The sequence below is a fragment of the Vicugna pacos genome, chromosome 7, assembly GCF_048564905.1.
Source record: "Vicugna pacos chromosome 7, VicPac4, whole genome shotgun sequence".
NCBI classification, from domain to species: Eukaryota; Metazoa; Chordata; class Mammalia; order Artiodactyla; family Camelidae; genus Vicugna; species Vicugna pacos.
Window position 1 is genome coordinate 71,590,934 of NC_132993.1, and position 15,254 is coordinate 71,606,187.

The 15,254-nt window shown below is 35.7% G+C and overlaps 1 protein-coding gene and 1 pseudogene across 2 annotated transcripts in view; one reads left to right on the forward strand and one right to left on the reverse strand.

Annotated features, from left to right (window-relative positions):
• Window positions 1-15,254, forward strand: part of SEMA3C (semaphorin 3C) — a 153,114-nt gene that overhangs the window by 44,105 nt on the left and 93,755 nt on the right. The gene's annotated exons all lie outside the window — the stretch shown is intronic.
• On the reverse strand, window positions 11,084-11,191 carry LOC116281378 (U2 spliceosomal RNA; annotated as a pseudogene).

The following is a 15,254-nucleotide window of genomic DNA, read 5'->3' on the forward strand; positions in this document are numbered from 1 at the left end:
TAAGGAGTGGTGGAGACTCTGGCTCCCTCAGATGGAATACTCAGTACTACTCAGCTCTACTTTTGCCTGGTGTTCTGGTCTTTTTGAGAGCATCCAGAAATCCAGATTTTTTTTAAACGTGAAATCCCCATTTAAAAACATTTGGCTCAAAGAGAATAGTTTTAAAAAAAATGCTGTGCAGACGAAATACATCTGCAAGACAGATGTCTACATCAGAACTACAGGCCACTGGCTTATGACCTTTGCCCTGCTCAGTCTGGCTCCGCTTTGCTCTGCAACCACAGTTCATACTACCCTTTCCCCTGCTCACCACATTCTCACCACAGTGGCCTCCTTTCAGGTTCTCAAATTTTTGGAGCTCTTCCATACTCTGGGTCCTTCGTACTTCTTGTTTTCTCTGCCTACAGTTGTTTTGGGTCCTTCTCAATCTTCAAACCTCTGCTCGACTTTCACTTCCTCAGAATGGTATTTCCTGACTCCTGTTTAAAAGCACTACTCTATCCCTTGTCCTTTGTTTCCTTCCCTCATAATAGAGGTTCTCAAAGTATGGCCCGGGGATTCCAGAAGGCCCCCGTGATCCTTTCCAGAGGACCTCTAAGGTCGAAAGTAGTTTCATTGCAGTACTAAGATGTAGTTTTCTTTTTTCACTCTCATTCTTTCATGTCTGTATGGTGGTGTTTTCTAGAAGCCATGTGACAGGTGATATTGCAACAGACTGAATGCAGGAACAGATACGAAAATTCTCTTCTCTTCTATTAAGCCAGACATTAGAGAGAACTGAAAAATATCTAAAACACTGCCACTCTTCTCAGTAATCTCTTGGTTTGAAAATATAGTCATTTTCATAAAATCATATTACTTATAATAATATGTAATGGGTGTTATGGTTATTTTTAAAATATTAATACATATTTAAACTCTTTTAAAATTTTAATTTCTATTATGATAAATACCAGTAATCATAGACCCCAAAACAAGTTCTTTGAGGTACTACATAATAATTTTTAAGGGTGTGAAGGGGTCTTGGGACCAAAATTTTTTTTAATTGTTGCTTTATGGGTATATATCAAACACTAAGATTACCTCTCTTATTTACTCATTTCATTTACTAAGATATAAGCACCGTGTGAGCAGGGACTTTGCTCTGTCCACCACTTTAGCACTCTTCAGCACCTGGAATAGTGCCTGAAGCATAATGGTCACTCAGCAAATATGCATAGAATAAGTGAATTAATAAACGAACATAAGATGTCTACCTGGGAGTTATGTTTAGAGGAATAGTTTGAAGTAGCTCTGTAAGAAGTTTTACATACAAGGCAGGACTGTGAAACTGATCATGCAGTTAATGAAGAAAATTAAAGGTCTGCAAACGAGGAAGTAACAGGATAAAAGTGACATGTTAGGGAAATGATTTTTTTATTAAATGTTAAGTGAAATAAGATCATCTTCAAAATTTTCTTTCTTTTCCCAAACAAATTTACCAACTCTTCAACCCATTCCTCTACTTGGCTTTTTGAGTGGGGAGAAGTTTTTGAAACCCTTGTACATTTCTTACAGCTATAAATACATTATGTGCTAATGAATGAGGTCACATCAATTTAAATGGAACACTGACAGAAAACACAATTTAGTTCATTAGTAAGGCATGACAAATTTACAGCCAGAAACTCATGTTGACTTTTATAGAAGAACATAAATTAAAGGTGGCCAGTATTAAAGTCTGAACTCACTCAGACAAAAATACACATACTCCTCCAAGGCAACCTATTAATATAAAGCAAGGAGGTGTGGTATCTGTGATGTGATTTGAAGGGCTCCAGGGGAGGTCTTTCTCCTTCCCATCCAGGGTGCACAAGTGTCTAACTTGACCATTAGAGAGACATTCTTTGAAGTGACTCTTTCTACTGTGCTCTTTTAAAATACAAATCCCGTAGAGAACATTAAGAATTTGAGCTTTGGTACCAAACTCCCGTGTTTAATTCTGCCTCCATGTTATATTAGCTGTGTGATCTCAGAGAGAGATTAAACATTTCTGTGCTTCAGCTTATGTATTTGTAATACAGGGATTCCAATAGAGTTGTTATGAGAATTAGGTAACACATATAAAAATAATTGAAATGTTCCCGACACATGGTACGTCCTGTGGCAGTGTTAGTGTTTATTGTTGTGGCATTGTGGGTAGCACAGGAGGCTGCCTGTCAAGGAAGGCTAGCTTTACAACTAATGATCAAGAAACCCTGATTAAGTCTTTAAGCATATCTAAGTTTTGATTTCCTGATCTAAACCTAAGAGAAGAAAAATCTGGCTTTGATTCAATTAAAAGGGAGAAAATCTATTTAATAAATCGATGTGTTGACTGAAAAGCATAAATAATGACTTTCTTTAAAAATTAATAATGGTCCTTGGTCTCAGGTAGTTTACAATGTAATGGGGGAAGAACTAATACAATATAAACTCTGCAGAGCACTTTAATGGAAACATCTACAAGGTGCTTCAGACTCAGGAAGAGGAAGATGACAATTTTGATTAGTGTCATCAGAAAAGACATGGTGAAAGGAGCTTTTCAGATGGATTTTTGATATATTAGTAGGGTGTTGTCATGCTGCTCAAGTGGGGCAAGGTAATTCCAGGTAGGAAAAAGCACTTACTGAGCCTGTTTCCATAGAAGGAATGCACAGTGCTTAGCACACAATAAGAGCAAACTTACTATGGGAGAAAGAGTTTAGAAACACTGGAGAACATTGAACTTCACATTGAATATTGAACTTTAGGCTGAGCTTTCACTCTGCAAGAAAGAGAGAGACTGAAAATTTATGAGCATGAGAGTTTTTGATCATCTTTTAGCACCTGTTTTATAAGAAAATAAGCTTTGGTTACAAGTCAAAGGAAGAATTGGTCACAAAAGAGTAAAGTCTGAGGAAGTAGCCAGTAAAAAGAGGGACCTGAAGTTGGAGTTAATGATGAAGCAATTGCAGACGTGAACCCATAGTACACGAGGCCCTTTTTTTGTTTGAAGAATGAAGAAATAAGGGTCAAGGATGATTCTGGGGCCTGAATCCCAGAAACTGGAAAGATACTATTAAGTGAACAGAGCTTTCAGGAAAGGAGAAGCTGGTTTGGGAAAGAAAATAATACATCTAGCAATAAATTATCTGATTCAAAATACCAACAGGAGGAAAACATATTAATCAAAACCATACTTGAGGAGTTCACAGCTCCTCTGATTCACTTCCCTCCTACCACAGTGCCTGGCATGGAGAACATCAATAAATATGGATCCAACCCTGATGGAAGGGCTCTAGTGTGGGGTCTGGAAAGGCGAAAGTGAAGAATGTAGAAATGGAAATGAGGCTATGTAGGAAAACATCACATCCTGCATATTTTTACTTCTTCTGTGGGGGGTTTTATGAAGTTGTAAATGTTAAAAGTAACACAGAAAATTTGTGCTTTTAACATTTAAGAACTGATCTGTGAACAAGAAGGTTTATACATCAAGCAGTCTCTGCTTGTCTTGTAATGAGATGCTGATTTTCTTTGCTGCTAAAGAGCACTTTCATTAACATTTTGCTAGCTAATTACAGTTAATTATGACATTAAAATCATATGTGATTACTTACAGGATTGCCAAATCTGTGTGTGTGGAGGGGCATTCTAGTTCATTTATCCAAGTTAGTAAAAATTGCACTGAGTTGTAATAATACCAGGATTTTATATAAAAATACTCTTGAAAAATTTCCACTTTGTTGTGGTTAAAATTGTAGTTACTCCTAATTTATCCATTTGAAATATACAAGGCATTTTATGCTCTTAATATACATTTAACTTCGGTTTTAGGAATAGTAAATATCTTTCCTACTTTTAAATATCTATTTTAGTGTTATAATACAGCATTTGCTTTGATGAAACAAGCTTCTTACGCATTTAATACGGGTAATTCCCAATTTACAAATAAATTGTTTTCCAGAATGTTGTTGGTTGGTTGTTCCAGTTCCTTTTATGACACCTGGCAGAGCCACAGTAGCAGCCTTAGAATCACATCAGCTCTGGATTCCTGCAGTCTGCTACTTGTGGAGTTTCTCCAGACTACAATACTCCTCTCCCTACTCCAGCAAAACATTTGACATCATATGTGAATTTCATGAATAATCTTTGCTTCCTGAGAAAGGAACGTACATGGTCATCAGCTGGTTATAAATCTATGACTAATGAATATCTGCATTAATAATCAATATCCTATTTTAAATCATAAGGACGGGCTCTAGGGAGGCAAGAAGTATTTGCTGTTCCTGGTGCTACCTCAGACTGCCACTTGTTTTGTTTGTCTTAACTGGAAGAGAGAAGTGCAGTGTCCTCTACTCTAGAAGTCACAGATTGCTGCCTACAGGTCAGACTGACCCACAGACACGTAGAGCTGATCTACGTAGTACTAAAGAAAATGGATTAGTTGTCTACTTTTTTTAATTGCAAAATTTCGTAATAAAAACTAAACTGTTTCTCTTGAAAAATTAGAAAATCTGGCAGTACAGAGACTATAGTAGCTAAGAAGTGGCCACCCCCTTTAGACGGGGCATGCACTTTCTTATCTCTACTGCCCTCATCATGCTTTACGGTTAACCTAAAACTGAGACCAAGACTCAGTTCCTGTTAATCCTCAGTCTGTAGTATCTCTTGGCCTGCCTGACTCGTTTGCATTATATACATAGTCTCTAAAGGCATGGAGTGCCTCCCTCTCCTGACGTCTTCTTTAGGGAGAAGGTTAACGTGTGTGTGTGTGTGTGTGTGTGTGTGTGTGTGTGTGTTTATATATGCATGGATATATATAAAGAAATGATAAATATGCACTCAGCATTATAATGCCACTCTGCACCTTCATTTTCCTCTGCGATTTCAGAACTATCACATGCTTCCTGCCTATACTAACAATTCACACTATTTCACAAAGAACCTGGGACAGCTAGATAGGGAAACACAGGGAGGTCAGTGGACTCAACACTGCAGACAAAAGTGAGAACAGGTTAACTTCACAATATTATTTATTAGTGATTTCCTCACTGTAATGCTCTGAAATAATGGCATTTTTATTAGGGTATTCATCCCACTATAAAAAAATTTCCCTTATGTATACACCAACATAAATATATTTTCTTTTTGCTTGAAAAGATACATTTTGCTCATTTCAAAATATTTCCCTACAACCATTAATCAAAACTATTATTATGAGTTCCCAAAGTAGCATGTTAATTGGTAATTTGTTGTTTATTTCATATGTTAACAAATAAATGCTTTCCAAATAGGGATTCCCCCAACAGACATTCCAAGGAGACCTCTTCCCTGGAATTCTCTCACTTTTTTCCACTTATCTGAAACCTGCTCATCTTTGTTGGCTCACAAGTTTCATTTTTTCCACAGTTTCAGCCTCACCTTGCTCTCTGCTTTCTCTCTAAGCACATCTAGTTAGCAAATACATCAGCATTTAAGCTGTATAGTCTTAAGAACTTGTTTCTGTGAGAATTATATTCTTGTTTGATTTTTCTACCATAGAAATCCTATATTAAAAATATAGTGTCTGTAAATGCAAATAATGTTCCGTATATTTTAAATGTTTCATATGGGTGATTATTTAAAATTACTATAGAATTATAAGAAACTATAAGAATGAGCTCCTTCAACACCAAGTTAATATTTGTTTCTTCAGAATGTGCAGTTTTCAGTCAAAACAAACACCTTTTCTAGCTGCCCTGACACCTTGCAGGAGTGTTGATTATAATCATGCATAGCCATCGTCATGGAATTCACTAGGCTTTAGCCAGGTGACAGGACCGCTTCTTAAAGAACTGTGAAAAATAAGTGCAAGTCAAAATAATTGTGTTAGAAGGGAACATTTTAAAGTGTGGTTTTCATTGTGCAAATTCATTTCTTTTAATTTTTCAATTTTGACCATAATGTTATAGAAAAAACACTGAACTTAACTCCTCAGTAGATAGTCTTTCTTTTAATCTCAGGCCTTAGCATCTCTATGTAGTTATAAAATCTTGACAAATTACTTAAGTTACCTGAGAAGCAATCTGCTTATATGCAGACTGAATCTATCATCTATATCATAGAGTTTTATGCAGATTAATTGAGGAAGTATCAGAAAGCACTTTGGAATCTTTAACTTGCTATAATAATGTTAATTATTGCATCCTAATTGTTAGATAAATGTTATTAAACAGTTACTTATTCAATACTTACTATATGCAAAACACTGAATTAGGCACTACAGATGGTAAAAAGAGAAGCAAAATATAGTGCCTCCTCTTAATACATTTATAGTTGGGAAATATAATATAATGTAAGGAATTATCTGTAGATCAAGGGAAGTAAAAACAGTATAAACATTGAAGAGGGAGATCTAGAAAATCTGGATGTTTGCTTTACATCCTTAAGATAGAAGGATGAATTGGGGGAAGAATATTCCAAATAAAAGACAACAAAATCTGAGACACGGAGATCAAATGATTAGAATATGTTTGTGGCAGATTAATTAGACCAGTAGGCCAGAATGGAAGATAGGTTTGGAGGCATCATGGATGATATGACTAGAGATGTTAAGTGTTATAATCTGAGAATTTATACAGCTGACCCTTGACCCATGCATAGTTTAGGAGTGCTGACCCTCCACACAGTTGAAAATCCACGTAAAATTTACAGTCAGCCTCTGTGTGTGCAGTTCCTCCATATTCACAGATTCAACCAGCAGTGGATCGTGTAGTACTATAGAACGTACTATTGAAAAAATCCAAGTGTAAGTGGACCCACAAAGTTCGAACCCATGTCGTTCAAGGGTCAACTGTATTTTGTAAACTTTAAGGTGTTGGTGGGATTTTTGTTTGTTTTTTTTTTTAAATCTCTTACAGTATATCTAATCTTTCTTGATATTTTCTCTAATCACTGGATAATTGAAGATCAGTAACTACACAATATCCCTCATAACATTAAATTAAACATTAAATAAAAGCTCCATGAGGTGAAAAATACGGTGTTTAATTCAACATTGTATTCTCAGAACCTAGTGGTTGGCAAATAATATGCACTCAAAACTATTCTTTGAAATAATTGATATTGCTATGTCAGTAAAAGTTACATTTTAAACCTTAAGTCATTTATAGCTATTTAATTTGCATGAATAAAGCTGGATTCTGGTTTGGTATATATTTCACTTGATATATTGCCACAGATACTTCTTGTGAAATGTGATATAGGCATAAAATGAAATAACTTATACAATTTGGGTATTTTATGGATATTCAAAGCAGACCCATAGTATTAAAAACCATTGCAAGTAAGTATGTGACATTATGCTACTCAGTGATAAATTTAATTGCATATTACATTATTAAAAATGACTAAATTATTTCTAATATATTTATAAGTTTTCAGAACTCATTGATCTGGAAGCAATGCTCTTTGAAAATACTTTATAATATATAGTGTTTTTTTCTTTTTGAGGATATACATTCCTTTGGATTAGAAATAATGTATAGATGAATAGATTTTACAATCAAAGTTTTACTGAATGTAGAAGAAAATAACTTTCTTTTTCACGTGCCCTGTACTCAAAATTTGTTCTGTAGTGCTATTGTCAGGAAATAAAATGGCAAAGGAATGCTCATATTGGTGTGCTCTCATTTTCTCATGTTTGGTCAACTGGATAAAGCTTATTGTTAATTAAGTGAAAACCCGTATTATTTCATACCATGTGCCTTCGATTTAAAGTTACACATAAAGCTATGTTAACATTACTGACACTAAATAACAAACATCAATTAAAGAAGAACTGCAAATCTATGCTTGGAAGGTACCTACAGAAGAAAAAGCACTCAGCAAGCAGTAGGTCTCCCCAAACAGAATTTTTCAAGTCCCACAGCACCTGTCTTCATGGTATTCTATGGAAAGAACCAAGCAAGCAAACAAAGGTTTGTGTGGGTGGCCTTCTACTCACTGTCCACCCACTTTGATTGAATGTGCTTACCAGTTCTGTCTCTGCCACTGCTGGAAGAATAATGGCTGTGGGCCCTTGACCTCTGCAGTTTGGGATCTCAAACTTCCACTCTAGGTTTCTGCCAATTAAACTTAGATCTCTTTCCCTGATTGAGATTTTAATATTATCAAGTGGAAACAGGATAATTCCTCTGTAACACTCAGGTTGGTGGACAGAGCTCAGGCTATATGTAAATTTTACCATGTGAGGTCTGTTTTCTCTGTCACATTGTAGCAGTGTTTCAAGAGACTTAATTGGACCTTTGTATGTCCAGAGCTTCATGTTAGCAGAAATATCATGGTGCTCTACTCTGAAAAGTAGCTACAATAGAGATGGTGAAGTATCTTGGGGAAGCAATAATAGTATTCATATCTTCTTAACGAAGAAGCCAGAAAATAGTTGACCATCATGGAAGATTTGTAATCTTTTTTCAAAAAGTTACTTCGATGACTATAGACTTAAGCTGCTGGACCTTAGCAATAGTTTGTTTGGTAAGAACTAGACAATAATTAATTTCTCATGGGAAATAATAGTATTGTTGAATGGTGAGTGGGATAAAAACACTAGTCTGTAAGCATTTACTAGGCATGCATTTAACCACAAGGATTCTTTCAGTGGAATTAAGACTTATTTGAATAAAAGCTAAATTGTTTTTATATAAATAGTCTTTTATATTTTTAACTCTTCATTAAAATATTATTTCCCAAGTTTAAATTTAAGTTTATAGCCCAATAGATGAGACATTCTTGAAAACTGATTATTTAAAAAATAATGTTTGGCAGACTCACAAAGGGACTCCTAAACCAAAATATATGTGAAAAGTGTTGGAGATTTGGAGATTTCTAAATTTTAGTCGTTTCAGAAATGTTTTCTGGGCCAGCCACTGAGCTGGGAGCTGAGTTATCACCAAATAAAGCCTCATGCCTTGTCTCAGAGAGGAGCTTACCATCCGATGGGCATAAGTGACACCCGAACGGAGGCTGTCAACAAACTGTGGCAATGGAATGGTGCTGATTTTCAAAATGTGCCCCTGAACAATTGTTAACATAGAAAACACACACACCAAAAATTATACCTTTGTTTTCAACATTTAGAGTTCAGTTCATACATTCCTATAGCCATGATTGAGAGGACTTAGTGCTACTCTGACTCAGTGAGGCTCTTCTAAGCATTTGTGAGCTTACTAGAGCCACCTGAGGCTTGATATCTGTCTTTAGGATGAACTAGGAAATGATAGAGCAGAAGATCAGTTATCCCTTCTAGAGAATGTGTTGGGTGGTTTTCCAGAATAACCAAAAAGTCTAAGACAGGCATCCCAAACTTAGCGATACACTTGTTATAAAAAGCAAAGGAAGTAATTTCTGGACCCATAAAACTTTAAGGAAAAAAATGTTACCTAAATATGTATGTCTAAGCATATAACTAGGATAAACTATTATAATGCCTCATCTATATAGATAAAATAAACACACTTCCTTTCACATACAAAAAGAAAATAAGGAATTACCTTGATTTCAGCTTTATTTCTCTTGGATTTTTGGCCTAAGAACTAAAGCGTGATGAATGCCTATTTTAGGAAGGAATTTTAGACAAAAGTTTCAAGTGCTGAAATTGTCAAATGATGAAAAGTGAAAGAAAAAAAAAGCCTGAAAAATCAAACGTTCTTAAAAAGTCTGAGTGTTGTGGCAAAGGGACTCAAACTTCTTTCTCTTTCAGTACCGTTCAGTTCTACACGTCTAGGGCCCGGTAGTGTTAAAATTCACGTTGGAGTTGAAAAATTTGTTTCCTCCCTAATCTAAGACTCCTAAAATAAATGGAAAAGAGGAGTGGAGTGTTACTTCTAATTCATTTTTGCTCTGTGTAAAGCTGGACCTAGTCTGGGCTAAAATGCATTTCATCTAATTAAACTTTTCAGGCTTGTGTGAGAGAATGTAAAAAGGGTGGTCTCTGATCTACACCTAGCGGGTTCATGAACTTGGATGGCTCAACCTGATGTAACTCAAGCTTCTTGTTTCTATTGAGCATGTGTAACTTGTAAACACTAATCCCTGATGTATGATTTACTTTAGTGGTTTCCTTTTCTGTAAAAAGAGGAACTGAAATTCCTCCTCCAAAGTTTTATGGTTTTATGAATTTACAACAAAGACACTAATCTTGAAGTATCTTAAGAGCAGTATTCTAGTTTGCTGTACAGCATTCACAGAGTTTTTTCAGTTTGGAAGATATCTGGACATCTGCATAACTAAAAATTTTCCTCTGGGGTTTAGTGTCAAATCATCAATTAAGCCAGATGGGAGCCCTACAGGAAAATATCTTTGTTCTTTCATAATATAAACTTTGGAGGTCCATAGAAAGAAATTGTAATTCAGTGGTTTGCAGTGGGTCCAGGATATATATTCTAGTAAAACTCTTCCTGAAAGCCTTTCTCACATTCAAATAGATTTAGGAGTCTACATCCTCTAGGGCCACAGATGCCTAATGGTAGTTTCAATATGTCAATGTTGTAAGTTTGGTTGAGTCCTTTAGATGCTTTAAAAAATGAGATGAATTTAAAGCTGTATCTTAGGTAACACCACAAAATTCTCCATGTCAGGGTCCAATGTCTGAACATTGTGGAAGTTTTAAGGGGAGAAGAAAAAATTATCAGGCTCTTTAACTTAGTTTCCAACTTTGTGAACACAGATTATCCTTGCTCATATTTAGAAATACCACAATTAATAACAAGATATTAACAAACATGTCATACAACTAAGACACTGGTAAATGTTTAGCTGGTAATAATATTTAAGCTGATAAAAATAGTTTGTAGGTAGCAGAGAATCTTTAGTTTCTTTAAAATATTCTTAACTGACTCTAAGCTAACTGATGTGATCAAAATATTTCCTTCAGTATTACTGTCTAGTGGTCAGAAGTCTAGAGGAAGAGAGGAGCTGACCATGCTATCTAGAAAATAAATTTTTGATACATTTAAATACTCATAAGTATATGATTTTAATATTTTATTATGTATTCTTAGACGGAGAAAGAACTCTTCATATCAAATTATGACTACCAATTTTAAAAAATTTTAATACACCTTAAGCCAAAAATTAATACATCTTAACTAGATATTTTATCTAGTGATAAGCAATTCTGCACTTGATCTTAGCCAAAAGGCCGAGAAGCGATGATAAGCAATTCTGAGTTGTCCTGGCTGATTTAGCAATCAGTGGTACAATTTAGGCATTGTTTTGTTTTTCTTTTTCGGTCTTTTCTTGCCTTTTCCTTTCCTTTCTTTTTACCTGCTGAATATTTGTGAAATTATTATTTTGTTGAGTGACTTGTTGGGTTTAAGAAATATATGGAACGTGAGCACATTCTTGAAAATTGAAATTCTCTTCAGTAAAGCATTCCACATCACTCTTGACAAAGCGTGTATTATTTGAGGTATTTATATCTTCTTGGAAGTCAGGAATTCAACTTGAATTTAAGGAACACAAATACATATATAAGAAGACAAAAAGAAATTAAAATGGATTAAATTCAAGATTCAATGTAATGAAGGGCTAGTGGAGGTGAAGAGAGACTTTCTTCTTTAAAACACATTGATGATGAAATCTGTGAGGTTAGGGCTCAGTAACTGTTCCTCCTGATCCCATTATCCAGTGGCATGTGGTTGTTAGAATGAAGAAGAGGGAGGAAGAGGGGAGGATGGGGAGGATGGAACTAATGTTGAGTTTTGCTTCAAGCTCAATCCCGGCGGCTGTAATTTTCATTCCAATGCATAAGGGAGGCAAATCAGGTGACTTTTTGGGTTGATAACACCTTGAACTTCTGCCATACTTGGTGGTATAGCTGGGGTCTGGGGAGGTCTCCTTGGTCTTTCCACTAGAGGCCATAGGTCCAGGTAAAGAGTCAGGTGTATTTTCTTTTCAGGTCCTTCAGGGGATAGTAAGATAATAAGATAATGTTTATAACATTTTTTTCCAGAGAAGAATTTATATCCACAATGCTCCTTTGTTTATTCAATCCTTAAACTCTGAGATTAAAGTATACAGTTTTTATCGGCATAAATTCCTCTTCTGACCTACTTTTCCCAATCAGTGCAGGATTGTGTGTCCTTTGAAAATCTCTGGTCGGGGTGGCACCATTATTCATGCAGGGCAGCACTGCAGTGCCAACTTCTCCCTGCTTTTCCTAATGTCTTGTTTCATTTTGTTAGTTCACGATGATTCATATTCTTGTTCTTTTTGTTTATTTGTTTAACATGCTTTATCTGCTAAACATAGGAGAGAATGGAAAAAAAACCCAGCAACTATCCTAAAATGCAGCCTCAAAGGGATCATTTTTTAAGTTTAAATCACCTAGCAAATGTATTGTTATCCTGACACCTTTTTGAAACTGAATTACTCGCATATTCATGGAGAGCCTTTTAAGAAATAACTGTTATTTTAAAACTCTAAAAAAATTGGCAGCAGTGGTTAATTAAAAATTCATTTTCTACTTTATGAAAGACTATTACAAAACTGTTACCCGAATACATTTAATCCAGATATCTCCCCACACACAAACTCTTTTTATAGAAGCAAGAAATAAATTCATAAAGGCTTATCTTTTATATAAATACATGATAATGAGACTGCTAAATACATGCCAACTCTAGTTAAAACATAACATGAATGAGAAAAAGAAAACTCTTTTTACAAAGAGCTTCATGGTGAAGTGAAATTTAAACACAAAGTTATCTCCCCAGCTTAAAATGGTGTTACAATTGAGTATTTCAAAGAAGGTAAACTGTTAACACTATAATCTCGTTTTATCTCTATCAGTTCCCTTGAGTTTGCATCATGTTGATTCTACTACAATCCTCCAAGGCTTGTGATTAAGATCAAGGACTCTGGAGGCAGACTGCCCAGGGAGCCAGGCCTGATTCTGCCACTTAGTAAATGCTGTGAATGTGGGCACGTTATTGAAACATCAATGCCCAGTATCCTCAACTGTATGAGGATAAAGATAATTCTCATATGTATGGTAACCATCCATCTCAGTTTGCCAGGGAAAGTTCCCACTTATTTAAGTTGTCCTAAAGTAATTATTACTAGCTCCCCTTTTCACACTAAAAGATGTCCCTTTTTAGTTGATAAATGATAGTTTCTTTTCTTACGTGGCTCTTGTGAAGATTAAATAAGCTGATTCATAATCATGTAAAGGGCTTAGAAAACTGTTACTATAAACATAAGATTATTATATTTCTTGTCTATTATAATTCCAATGTAAAGAAACCGAAGTGACCAGGGAAATCCAAGAGTTGTACATGCCCTTTGCAATAACATATTGGACAGTGGAGTGGGATGGTTGTCCCAAATACTCTCAAAAATCTGTTTTCAAAGAATCTGGTTGTATCTTGTCTTATATATAAACATGGAAACAAAGTTGTTATTATCAGTGGGTCTGCATTCCAAAAATTTCAAACCGCTAGAGTAATAAAATGCAGAAATGGAAAATAATGTTATTGGTAGAAAGCATGTATGGAAGTTAGTCTTGGTCTTTCAGGCAGATGTTATTTTAGGAGAACAATAGGTTATACATTAACCATAATTCAACTGAGTTTAAGTTGTGGGTAAACATCCTCTCCATAAAAATATAAAGGAGCACAGATGGCTACCGTTGAATACAATGGATACAGGGCTGATGTTCAGCTGACAAGCATCAGTATACCTAGGCTGATATTAAAATACTGAAAAACCCCAGGTGACCCTTACCCAGACTGACTGACTCAGCCCTACCCAAGACATTAGTTTCACCCAGGATCCAACAACTAAAAGGTTCATTTCTGCCCCAGCTGTGCATCCCCAGAACTTGGCTCTAGCTTAAGGCTATGACCTGTCTAAGTCATAGATGGGAAGCACCCGTGCTGTTCCTTTACAAGCCATCCTCACACTGCCCAGTGGATAGCCTGGGAAAATTGTTCCAAAGCATAATTAGGTAAAGGAGCAGTAAGTCTCCCCTCTGCACGTATATTCATAAGCTTGTGCACGTTCCTGTGGAGTCTACTCTGAAGGTCATCTCAAGCAAAGGACAGATGGGAACCCTTGGAAAGGCTTTCTGTCTTTGTCTTTGACAGCATTTTGGGGGAGAGCATATGATTTTCCAGAATTAAAAGAATATTTTTATTAATAACCTCACTTGAAATACATAACCTATTTTTTAGGATCATTTTGGTACCTAATTTGTAATCATACTATGTTAGTCAGCAAAATAATTTTTAAATTGCATAATAACCTTAGTTTTCATTGTGGAGATTATGCCAATGAAATTACCTTCTTTTCTTTGAAAGGATGTCAGAAAAGAATCTCCTTTTCTTTTGAAGAAATTTGAATAACAAATGACACCAGCTATTGTTCCAAAGGGGTAGACATGGATTCAAACCAGTGACATCAGTAAGGTCAGGGATTGAAGTGATCAATTATGTGAGGAGCAGACATATGAGAGTATATTGATTTTCCACAGGGACTGCTTTCAGAGACCCAACCAAGGACTGTCAGGAAAGGGTTCTTCTGCTTCCAACAAACTGCGTCTGAGTCTTGTTGTAGGGCCAGGGTGATGACGAAATGCTTTATCTCTAGCAACAGTTTGTCAGTGTGTTTGCATTAGCAACCTGAGGAACTCTGCATAGCAGTAACGAGCACAGGCATTTAAAGAAGGCAAAGGGTTTCAAAAGTGTGAAAAACAAACCAAAGCAAACAAAAATCATTAATGATATTCATCTTTCAATTTTATCATTAAAATTCATATTTTCACTGGTATAATTTGTGATGCGCAAATACATTTAAAATTGACATTCTTTCTACCACATTTCAGGCAAATTTTGATTTCTATTTATTAGTAATGGTCTATATTGAACTTTGTTTTTCTTTGTTACTTGGCATCTTTTGCAGCCATTTTGGACTGTGACTGCCTGTTATTCGCTGCCTGTTCTTATACCATTATCCATAAAAATGCAGTTTTTCCCCTCCTGCTGCATGAGAGATTTCAGCTGATTCTGGTCCTCAGTTATTTTCCTCCCCTCTGAACGCAGTGATTACTGTCAGTGGCACTAGGTATGGTAGGCTGGGTAATAGCTCCCCAGAAGATGTCCACATCCTAATCCCTCAAACCTAAGTATGCTACCTTATATGACAAACTTGACTTCATGGATATGAATAAATTTAAACTCTTGAGATCTGGAGATTATCCTGGATTATCCAAGTGA